Here is an 11,778-nt window from a genome sequence, read left to right on the forward strand (position 1 = left end):
AGTCAGGCAGGCCTGGGAGCTCAGACATGGGGTTAATAGGAGGGGAGGGGCTGCAGACTGCAGGCCATCTTGGGAGGAGATGCAGGAGGGTCACCCTGAGGCAGACAGCCCAGCTGCTGCCCCAGGCTAGGCCAGCACCTTGGATGACCCCCAGGAATACGAGGTGATTCCCGTTGCCCGGACTTGGGGGGCTGGGTCAGGAGGTCCGGCTGGGCCCATGGGAGCCAGCGGGGGTGGGGTGCCTTGGAGATAAAACAGAAGCCTCCTGCCCCCTCCCCGACCACCTCGCCGGCCCACCCTCTGCTCTGACCCAGTGGACAGTGCAGGGAGGACACTGGGTGGGACTGCCTGGCTGTCCCTGGTGGGCAGCAGGCGGGGGAGCCACACTAAGATTTGGGGGGTGGAACTGAGGCTGCCAGACGAGGGAGGCCTGCATCCAGACCCTGGGGGAGCCCTGGCTCCTGCTAACGACCTCCCCCCGCCCCGTCCCCTCCCACATGCAGGCTCACGTGCTCCACCAGTGCACCCCCCATCACCTACCTTTCCAGACCCACCCCCTACCTCTGCACACAGCCTGGCAGCAGCCACCCCCAGGCCCCCACGTGGGCCCCTGACACCCCTCTGGTGGCAATGACCCACGCCTATGCATCTCCACAGACACAGTGCCCCCAGACACGTCCCACTCCCCACCCTACCCTGGGTCCCTGAGCCAGGCCACCTGCTCCAGGTGCCGTCCCTGCGCCTCAGGCCTCGGGCACTACCCCACTGCACCCCCTCTTCCCGTGAGCTGAGCCCTCCTGAGGGGCCGCAGCTTTGCTCCACACCTGCACCCACCTGGCTCACCCCTACCTGCACCTGCCCTCCGTGCTGCTGTCAGCCATCCCCCACCCCACACCACTCCCCTGCCGCGTGCTCTCCCCTGAGCTCCTGGGTCCACGTGCTCGAGCCTCCAAGCAAATGCAGCCCCCTCCCCACAGCCACCCGCAGCCTCCTCCAGCTCCTGCTCCTTTAGAGAATTCCTAGAGGGCCATCTTCACTGGCACCCCCATCTGATGCCTTCTGCTCTGCAGCTTCTCTGCAGCCCCAGGTCACCAGGCCCCTTGCCCAGATCAGGCCCCTCCACCTTCTCTGCCTACCTGTGTCCCGGGAGATGCTCTGAAAGAGCCACTCTTGGGAGGCCGAGTCCTCTGGTGCCCCTCTGGTTTGGCCGATGGAAGGTACCAGAAGGAAATCTGGGGGCGGGGGGGATTGAGGGGCCACTGGTTTTCCGGTGTCCTGCTGTAGCACCCCTTGAACAAAAACCCATGCTCCTCATGGGAGCCCCTCCACCCCACTCTGCCCTCCTGCTCCAGGGTGGGCTGCTGCCCCCAATCCTGCCCCCCACTCCTGCCCCCAGGCCTGTACCTATAGCTTTGACTCCAGAAGATTGCACTGTCCCTTTGTCCCCTCACCCCCACCTTTGTGAGTCTCCCCTTTACCAAGCTCCCCTTAAATCATGCAGTGCACACAACCAGCTGGCCCGACTTCCTGAACCCTTCCCCTCGCTGGGTGCCTGGACCTTGCGCTCTGGTTCCCTTTCTCCCAGCTGCGTCTGCCATGGGCTTGGGAACTCCGGGGCACCGGGGTTCTGACCAAGGTGTGTGTTTGTCATCGGGTCCCCGTTGGTGTTGGGCCCAGCACTGGGGGCCGGGGGTCGCGGTGACCGCTCATCTGGCTTGGGCTGCCCCACGCACACCCAGCGTCCATTGTGGTCAACACTGCTGACTGCAGCTGACACCCCCGTGCTCACCCGGCTGTCCTCGTCCCAGGGACACCTGTCCCATCTCAGGAGTGGAGCCGCCACCCGCCTGGTCGTGCAGACCGGAGCTTCGGCCATCCCGCCTGACCCTCGGCCCCTCGCCCTCCGTCCCAAGTCCCGCTGATGGCACCTCCCGAATCCTTCCCGGACTGTCCTCACGCACTGGGTCTGCCCCCCATCGTCACCCGGGCCCCCGCCCTCACCTGCGTGGTGGCAGCTCTGTCCCCACCCCTGTGCCCACCTGGTCTCCTGCTCATCAGTCCACCATGCAGCCTGTCCTTTCCCGGAGCCACTCTCCCACTGCCAGAGGCCCCCAGGCCTGCGCCATGATCACCGGGCCCTGCACCGCCGGCTCTGCCGCCCTGCCACCCCCAGCCACTGGTGCTCTCTCCCTGCAGCCCCCGGCCACTCGCAGCTGCATCTTATCAGGCCCGTCCGGGCTGGACTCTGACCCTGAGACTTCTACGTGGTGTCCCCTCTGCCTGGGTCACTGTCTGTGCCGTGATTGACGGGCCACCTCCCTGACGTCGCTGCATAAAGGACAATCCATGGCAGCCACCACTTCCATTGCTGCTTCCAGGTTCTACGACCCTCACCCCACCGCCAGGACGTAGACTGGAAGGGTCACTTCCGTCGAACGTGCTCCAGCCACACTGATTTCCGGGGAGACGAAGCCAGAAACCCCCTGCGAGAAGCTGTGGAGAACTGCAGCGTGGCTCCACTCCCCGCGGGGAACCAGGTCCCTGGGCAACAAAACAGCAAGATCCCGTCCCAACGCCACCACGAGCGCACAGCCGGGCAGGGCCCCCAGAGCGCGCACTAAGCCCCCAGCCCTGACCCAAACTTACCTTCGCTCATTGTAGCAGCAAGTTCTCCACCTCTGGACGGGAGCGGGACGCCACTGTCTGAACACGCAAACCACGTACACGTGTGTTCTAGCGTGACCAGGAGCTGCACATGATCAGAACCAGCGGTGACACCCCCTGGGCTTGCAGCAGCCACCCGCGTGTGCCCCCAGAGCCCTGTGAGAGAACCCCACTCACCGCCCCTCTGGGAGAAGGCATCTTGAGGACACGGGTCCACACTGCTCCATTCTCTGGCCAAAGAATAACATTCTGCTTTGCTTTCCGGAATCTGTTTTTGATCTGTGGGTGCGAGTGTCACCAGACAGGAGACCCATTTCGAGGGTGCGACCCAAGGAGGGCTGGGAAACGATCCCTGCAGACCGAGCAGGAGGCGTCAGGCTGGCCCTGGCGTCAGGAGGAGGCCCGGGCATGCTGTCCTGCAGCCTGGCGAGGGGATCAGGGCGGAGGGGACAGGCTGCTACTCTCCTCCACCTCTCAGACGCGGGACACAGGATGGGGCATTCTTGGGGTGGTAAGTGCTGCCCTCCATCCCCCAAACCAGGAATGCCAGCCATGCCCCCACCCCATTCGAGAAGGGAAGGGTCCCGCCCTGAACCCCAAGGCCTCCCCCAGACCCGCTCAGACACCTTGGGGCAGCCACAGCTGGTGGGCGGCCAGGATGCCGTCGTGGTTCCCGACACCTCTGCAGAGCTTGTCCGCAGCCCTCCCCGCGCGGCGTGGCTTGTTTCCTTCATGCTCGGATGCCTGCTTTGCTAGAACGAGCAGGTGACCCCAGGGACACCGGGGAGATGGGCGAGGCGTGGGTCCAGGGCTCTGGGGACCCTGCGGCCCAGCAGCACCCACCCGAGCCGGCCATCCCCGTCCAGCCGCAGCCGCCCCTGGGGGGCCACCGTGGCCTCAGACGACCCCGGCTCAGCCTCCTGCTGGGGAGCGCCCGGGAAGGGGAGGGGAGCGGAGCTGGTTGGCTGGGCGACGCGGTGTGTTGTCATGTTCCCCGATGGATGTGGCCATGGACACCCGCCACCATTTATCATTATAATTAAGTACAATTTGGCAGGGGGGTGGGTGGGGGGAGCTGTCAGACCTGCTCGCGCGCCTGGCAGAACGGCAGCCGGGGAGAAGGGCCCCCGCCACTTCTCCGCCCAGCCTCCGTGTGTGGACAAGGTGGGCAGCAGTGGGGGTTACAGCCTGCCCCTGGCCCTGGCCCACCCTCTGAAGTTGCCCCCTGCAGCTGGAGGCCCCCGGGGGCACCCACTTTCCCATGGGCTGGCCTCCTGGTCCCCCAACACGGAGGAAGGCAAACCCAGCCAGCCTGGCCTGAGGCTGGGGGCTGCCCCCTCGGCAGGGAATGTGGGGTCTGGCGGGAGGAAGCTGGGTGCAGGCCTCTGAGCCGGCCCCTCCTTCCTGGCTGGGGGTCCCAGGCACCTCACTTCCCTCTCCGGGCCCCGGGTTCCGCCTCTGCAAGAAGGCAGGTGGGAAGCTCGGTGAGAGGAGGGGGCCTCCGCTCGCTCACTGCCCCTGCCCACCTCTCTGGCTCTGTTCCCCATCAGTGCCTCGGGGAGCCCCTCAGAACCCCAGAGGAGCCCCCCAAAGGCCCTCCTTCTTAAACGGTCATTTAATTCTGTGTCTACTTGTCTTCTAAACGCCTCACTTAACTTCACTGCAATGGAAGCCCCAGAGGGCTGGGGGGCGTCCCCACAGCAGGTGCCTGATAAATGAACACGCGAATGAACGGTGCGTGTGCGATGGACCTCTGCTTATCAGGCTCTCCCTCGCTGCCACACGGTGCGTTTGTTGAATGACTAAAGAAGTGAAGGGACGATACAGGCCCCAGGGACCGCTAACTTTGATGGGAGAGAATCTTGGGGGCTCCAGGAGGAGATGTGGTTGGAGTTGGACCCTGCGGAGGAGGAGGCATGGCCGAGTAGAAATAAGAGGTCATTGCAGAGACGGCAATTCAGCGAGCCTCTGAGAACCCTCTTGAGGCCTGGCCTGGGCCTTGGGTCTGGGCCCAGGGTCTCTCAGGGTGGAGGAGAGGGTAGTCGGGACACGACGCAGCTTGGTGCTTCCTTGCCAGCACGGGCCAGGGAACTCTGCTCCTGGCGACACCCTTTGGAAAGGCAGAAGCTGTTCAATGATAGTTTGGGGAGCTTCTGAGCCTGCTTCCTGCTCAGCTTCTGCCCAGATCAGGGGTGGTAAAGAGGTTTTATCTTCTTTGTCGGTTCTGATCGGTTGGCCATCTTGTGCACTGTGTTGAGAAGGATTCTGAAGTTTCATATGAGCTCAGTGGGAAAGAGGGAATAGTGATTGATTGGTGATGTCTGCCATGAGTGCCAAAAACACACCTGAGGGCTTTGTGCTGCGGCTGCACCTTCCTTCTGCAAACCACAGATCACAGACCACCAGACAAGAAGGATGTTAGGCAGCATCGAGTCGAACCCCCCTGTGGGATGGAAGGGGAAACTGAGTCTCAGGCAAGAACAGGGACGTTGCAAGTCAATGGCAGAGCAGAGTTCAGTCCCAGCTCAGTCTGGCTCTTTCCTGTTGTTTCCTTTTGGCAGGGAGCTTGCCCCAGTCAGGAGAGGGACCCCAGGAGGAGGTCTCAGGGTGGGTGGTCTGCTGCCCATGTGAGAGGAGGGGCTCAGGGGGCCCGGAGCAGGGTGGGGCTGGGGAGGTCCTGCACCCCACAGACAATTCTTCAGGACCTGACACTGCTCGGGGCAGACGGTGAGCCCAGGACACCCCCTGCTCCCCCCTGGGAGACTCCCAGGGAGCCCCACTGCTCAGACAGCATCCCAAGGGGGTTCAAAGCAGGAGCAATGAGGGGGGTCCCCAGGAGGAGCTTCCCTCAGCCTCACTGTGAGTGCCACCAGGGAGCAAGAGGTAGGTCCGGGCGGAGATGGAGCGAGCACCCATGGGCGCCCAGCCTCTCCCTTCCTCCCCCTCCATATTTTGTCAGGGGGGAGGCTTTGGGAAACACATGCACAGGCTGCAGGGTTGGGGGGAGGCCGTGCCCTAGTGGGGGTGACAGCATGTTGGGGCACCGTCCCCCCAGGATCCAGCCCTCGGGATCCTCCCTGGGGGTCTGCCACCTCCTGCCTGAGTTCCCCCAGGCCCGGTGCACAGGGGGTGGCAACAAGCGGCCAAGATGGTCACTTTTAACCTCACAACTTCAGCCAAGACCCTGAGAACCAGTGGGCCAGCGGGGGCGGGGAGGGGTGCTGCCCCGACTTCCATGCAGAAGCTGACCCCGGGGACCCTGGATCCAGGCTGGCAGCCACACGGTCCCACGGGGATCTGGCAGGAGTAAGAGCCAAGGGGCAGCACAGGGGGGCGGGCGGGGGGGGGTCTGAGCGGGTGGGCTGGGCGAGCGAGGGCAGGGTGGAGGGCACGGAGGATGGGCAGGGGACACGGACCGTGGCTTCTGTCCCAGGAGTGCAGTGACCGCTCCTTCCCTGGCCCCTGTGGCTCCCAGTTGGGGACCCCCACCCCTCCCAGGTCTCGGCCCTGGGCCACCCAACCCAGCACTGAGCTGGAGGGTTGTCACCCCAAACCCCTAACCTGTCCAGGCCCCTGCCCCAGCTCCCCATCCAGGACCACCCCCACCCCCAGGCTCCCAGAAGAAGGCCTGGGGAAGCCCTTTGCAAACTGTGGAGCCTGGGGCCGCCTGGGGGATTTCTTTCCCCACCCGGGAGCCGGGCTCCAGTGTCCAGGGTGCAGGGGCCAGGCCCCCAGGACGGTGCCCGAGCTGCGGCCGGCAGGGCTTGGCACAGGCCAGTGCTTCCCTGGGGCCGCTCTTTTGCAATCCTTCTTGGCCGCTGACCCCCGTTTCTCTGGCAAGTTTGGGTTTTTCTCGGCTGTGATTTGGACAATGTTTTTTTTCCCTTCTACACAGGCACTCTGGAAAGGAAACCCTAACTTTGAACGAGCTGGCTTCGATCGTTCCACTTCTTTTCACAAACAGCCCCTCCTGCCTGCCCCCAGATGCCACCCGAGGGTTTGCAGAGCCAGTGGCAGCTCAGGGGTCACCCTGGGGTGGGGGTGTGGATAGGGCCGAGGGCTGTCCCTTGAGTCTTCTGTGACCCCTGACCTCTTGGGGCTGGAGTCTCCCCACACTTGGGCTTTGGGGGCTGCCTGTCCAGCACTGCAGAGCTCAGGATCCTTCCCGAGCACCTGCTGCATGGCGGCTCGAAGCAGGTCACCGCTCCCAGAGCTTGTCCTCGCCGTGTCACAACCATTCGGCAGGTCTCAGAGAGAAGACGATCGGCACATGGTGGCACTGGGCTTCAAAGCCAAGTCCACGTGTCTCCAAAACCTGCCCAGCCACCCCGGGCATCCAGGCAGGGGGAGCCCTGTGTGAGAGCGACAGGGCCTCCCGTGGGTGCAGCTCTCACAGGCCCGCTCAGCAGTGACAGCCACTCCTGTGTCGGGGTGGCTGGACCCTTGCTCAGAGAGGTCAGGACACTCGCCGGCAGCTGCACAGCCAACAGGGACAGGGTGGGGGTTCATGCCGGGTCTGAACGGCCCCTGGAATGAAGAAAGCAGGAAGATCACCGGCCGCTGTACTCATGGGGTGGCCGCACCAGCCTCTGTCTGATGTGGGAGGTTCTGGAATGACGTCCTACCTGAGGGCCCAGCCATGCCTGGCCCACCGAAGTGCCTGGCAACACGTTCCTTCATCTCCCACCTGCGCTCGATGACAGGCAGGTGACCGGAGGACTTGAGGGCTTGACAAGCCGGTTTCAGTGATGGGGGAACCGAGGTGCAGGTCAGCAGTGCCAGGGGTGGAGCTGGGTTTGCTGGTCTCGGGGTCCCACCCAGCTCTTCCATCCGGGGATCTTAGTGACCTCCTTTTTCGGGTGAGATAGGGCGATACGGGGAGGGCTCCTGCCTTCTTTCAGGGTGAGGTGGGCCCCAGGAGGAGATTTCTCCAGAGACCCTGGGCTCTGCCGGGAGGTGACCTGAGGCCAACAGAAGCTAGAACACGCCACAGGAATTTGGTCACTGTCTGCCCACAGGTCTGGGGTCCTCGAGGGCTCACTCTCGCCCGCCGTGGCTCTGCCATCACCTCCGGACCTGCGGTCGTCTGTGAAGCATCCCCTGGCTGCTGGCGCCCTTGGGAAACGTGACACCTGGCGTCCAGATGAGGCCCAGCGCCGACGGTCGGGGCCCCCCCTCCCACAGAGCTCTTGGTGGTCCTCGCCCCGTTGCTTCCACAGAGCCCTTTCCCGACCTGTGGGCCGCAGGTGCAGCTCACAGTACCCAGGGGCTCCCGGGCTCCCTCCGCGGGACCCCAGCCCTCCCAGCTGCCCGCCCCCTCCTCGCCTCCTCCTTCCTTTCATGCCTCTGCCCGACCCCTGCCCACCCAGCACTGCCACAGCAGGGGTTAGCAGGTGCTGGGTTTTTTAAATATAATTTTTTTTTAAATTAGTGAACTTGTAGGCTTACAGAAAAAACATGCAGAAACTCAGAGCCCCCCCCCCCCATTATTACATTATTAACCCTTCATTAGCCTGGTGCTCTGGTTATAACTGATGAAGACGATGACTCCAGTTGTGTTATTATCTGGAGTTCACGGTTTATGTTAAGTTTCACACTATGTCGTACAGTCCTATGCATTTTTTCTTAGTTTTTATTCTGGTGATGGCTACCACCTACAATTTCCCCCTTTAGCAGATGCTTCTTGAATAAAGGAAGGGATCCTGTGGGACAGGACGCTTGCTTTACAGAAAATATCCCAGCACTTTTAATGTTTGGTCAACAATGACATGAGCTTTTGTCGATTAAGAAAACAAACCAACCTGCATTCCTTGTAATTACAAAAATCAACACCCTTCCCCGGGCGGTGTGGACGCACCACCGCGGAGGCTCCAGGGCAGTTCTCAAGCGGGTTTCTGAGCAGGCCCCCCTCTGCCAAGGTCTCAGGGCGAGGGGTGGGCACGTGAGCAGGGACCCCCCAGCCCGGCCGGGACTTCTGGGGGTGTCGAGTTCAAGTGGGAGGCGGCCCCCACTCAAGTCCGAGCCCCGGTGCTGTGGGGGTCCGGGAACGCGGGTGAGCCCGGCCCCAGCCAGATGGGCCGGGGTGAGGGGAGGGGCGGGTCACACCCTTTGACCCTCCCATTTCCTGAGGACCCGCTTTGGGAAGGCTGGGCCGTGAGCCAATCCCGAGGGGCTGCCCGCACCCAGCGGCCCCCGTCCCCGTCCCCTGGGACCCCCTGGCTTGGCTCTGGCCTTGTCCTCACTAGTGGTTTCAGGGGAGCCGCCTGGGGAGGCCTCCCGGCCGTCCCGCGTTCTGTTCCAGCCCTCTGAGTAAACAGGAACATTAAATCACTACTTGGGGGTCAGGAAACTGGAAATAATCAAAACACAGTGTCCTGTCCTCAGCCGGGCACTGGGCTGCCTGTCCCCGGCCCAGCCCTCTCTCCGCCTGGGGCTCTCCCGGCCGTGTCCCCGCCAAGTTGCTGCTCCCACGTTGGCTGCGGGGGGGCCCGGGTGCCCGCAGGGTCCCTGCCCCGGGTACAATTAGCCACATGCCCGGAGAGGCTGGCAGCGGCCCCCCACCCACACGCAGGCCCCCCTGGGCTGGGGCATGTCGTCACGTGGATTGGCTCTGCAGCTGCTCCTGCCCTTGGCCACTGTCCCCCCACCCTGTGGACGGCAGGGGGTGGCGTGGGGCCTGGGAACTCTGGTTGCTGGGCAGGGGCTGTCCTGGGGGCCTGGCCCACCTGCCTCCCCCACCCCCAGAGGGCAGAGGGGCCTGCAGCCAGGGGTGGGGTGGGCAAGGGTCCGCTCTCCTAGTGCCCGGTGCTTTTCCCAATGACTCTCCTCCCCAGAGTGCCCTGCAAGATGAGCAGATCTCTCACAGTCACTTCGTGAAGGGGAAACAGGCTGCTGAGGGGAAGTGGCTGGAGGACTCGGCTGCTGGATTCCCGGCATCTTCCCGCAGCCCATGGACGTTTTCCCAGGCCGCCGGGGGCTGTGGGGGCCAGCAGGGCACTTCCTGGGCTGGAGACCGGCTTCTGTGCTGGACCGGGCCTGAGCTTGCTGGGCTGTCGCTGACACATCCTGACCTCCCTGGGCCTCAGTTTCCCTGCCTTCAGTGAGATGTGGGGGAATCCGAGGAAGGTGATGCCGAGGCAGGAAATGAGCCCATAGGATTTGCTGCCAAGCCACAGTTGGCACAGTGGCGAGGACCCCAGGGAACCCTGCACCTCAACCCCCAGAGCCTGGGCTCCCCCAGCCCTGGCCTGGCCCTTGGGGCATGGGGTGGGGGGACCTGGGCAGGGGAGTCCCTGAGAGAGGATTTCCACCCCCGAGTCCCACGCGGGGCTCTCGGTGCTCCCTGCTCCTCTGTCACCCACCTGGAGCCCTGCTTGGTGCTGGGCCCCGGCGGGAATCGGGGGGGCCCTGCTCGGGCCTGGAGAAGCCACCGGCCTGGTGGGGGTTACCGAACAGGCACTTTCAGCCCCCCGACTTGGTGGCACAGATGGAGGGGACCCGAGCAGCAAGTGGCTCCTCTGCCTGGGGCTCGGGAGAGACTGGGCCTTTCCGGCTGAACCGGGGCGTCCATGGGGGAGGGAGGGCCTGGACGGGCACATTCCGGGCAGGACATTGGCCAGTGGTGGGGGGGAGGGCAGGGGCAGCCCCTCCCTGTTACTGCACCCCGAGATCTGGGACCCAGCACATGCCCTCAGTCTGAGTGTCCTGCAGCTGCCATCCCCACAACCACCAACGGGGTGGCCTCAGTGACGGAAATGTATCGTCTCACGGTCAGGAGAACAGGGGGCCGGCTCCCCCAAAGCCTGTAGGGAGGACCCCTCCTCGCCCCTTCCCGCTGTGGGTGCTGTCTGGCCGTGCCTGGGTTCCCTGGCTTGTAGCCACATTGCCCCACTCTCTGCCTCCTCCTCCCCTGGGTGTCAGCGCCCAATGTCCCCTCTCCTTATAAGGACGCAGGTGGTGGAGCAAGGCCACCCATCTGGGCTGACCACACGGCAAATAGCGTCCTGTTCACAGGTTCTGGGTGGACAGGAATTTGGGGGCACATCACCCAACCCGTTGCACCCTCCACTGCCCGGGGCCTTCCTCTCGGCCAGCCTGGGATGCAGGGTCACCGTGCCCGACCCCTAAAGAGGAACTGAGGCCCAGGGATGTGAGGTGGTGACCCAGACCGCCGTGCGCTGTAGGGCAGGGGGAGGACCGGAACCCAGAGCCGCTGTCCCCAAAGAGCCCGCTCCTTCCCTACTGGGGCTGTTATCTTCCTACCCCGTGCTGGTGGGGCTGTCCATCTGTCTGTCCATCCTGCCCTGCCCCCTCCCTCGGTACAGCCTGTCTGTGGCCCCCAGTGGCCTTCGGTTTCAGCTCCGCTGCCTGCTGGAGATAGCACCTGGAAGGGGCCATGCTTTCTGGCTCCCCTTTCCCTCTCTCCTGCTGCCTCCCCTCCCAGGGGTCTGGGAAAGGGTCCGAAGCCTGGGGCCACAGTGGGCGTTTGGCCAGGACCACGCTGGGGTGGGGTGAGGATGGGGCTCCACTTGGGGGAGGAGTGAGTTCAGAGTCACAGAGAAGTGGTAAGCTGGGCCGGGCCGGCTCGCGGGGTGCTCGGGGGACAGGGGGTCGATGGGGACAAGGAGCCCCCCACCAGATGAGCAGAGGCAGCCCCTCAGAGGCACGGGGGTCCTGGAAGGGCAGGGTGGGGAACTGTGGAACAGTGTTGGGTGCACTGAGGTGATGGGGGCACAGCCGACCCCCATGGCCCACCCACCTTCCTTGGGCCGCACCGTGTGGACAGGCCAGCAGGCTCCACTGGGCCGGAGGGGTCAGAGGCACCAGAGACCGAGCCCTTCGTCCCACCTGGAGCGGCCCCCAGCCCATGGCAGCAGGCAGGTGAAGGTCCCCGGGGGTGCCCCACTTCCCCGGGCATCACCCCGTCTCCCACTGTGGGACATGCCGTGGGTGCAGCCTCTGTTGGCGCTTCACTCCCACTGGAGCCCTGGGACCCCTCCCAGGAAAACCCCTTGCCCTTGATTCCTTGTTTAGGGTCGGCTTTGATAGATAGATCCCTATCTATACTAGGTTTGGGGGTCATTGGCAAGTGGTGGGAGCTAAGGTTGGGAAGAT

The 11,778-nt window shown here is 64.1% G+C and overlaps 1 long non-coding RNA gene across 1 annotated transcript; it reads right to left on the reverse strand.

The window, feature by feature from the left end:
- Positions 1–2,447: 2,447 nt before the first annotated feature.
- LOC119531348 lies at positions 2,448–2,891 on the reverse strand. Its single transcript, XR_005216309.1, has 3 exons — positions 2,842–2,891; positions 2,647–2,749; positions 2,448–2,541 (listed from the first exon to the last, which is right to left on the reverse strand). It is a non-coding gene; the product is annotated as an uncharacterized LOC119531348 (long non-coding RNA).
- Positions 2,892–11,778: the final 8,887 nt, after the last annotated feature.

The sequence above is a fragment of the Choloepus didactylus genome, chromosome 4 (assembly GCF_015220235.1).
Source record: "Choloepus didactylus isolate mChoDid1 chromosome 4, mChoDid1.pri, whole genome shotgun sequence".
Taxonomy (NCBI): domain Eukaryota; kingdom Metazoa; phylum Chordata; class Mammalia; order Pilosa; family Megalonychidae; genus Choloepus; species Choloepus didactylus.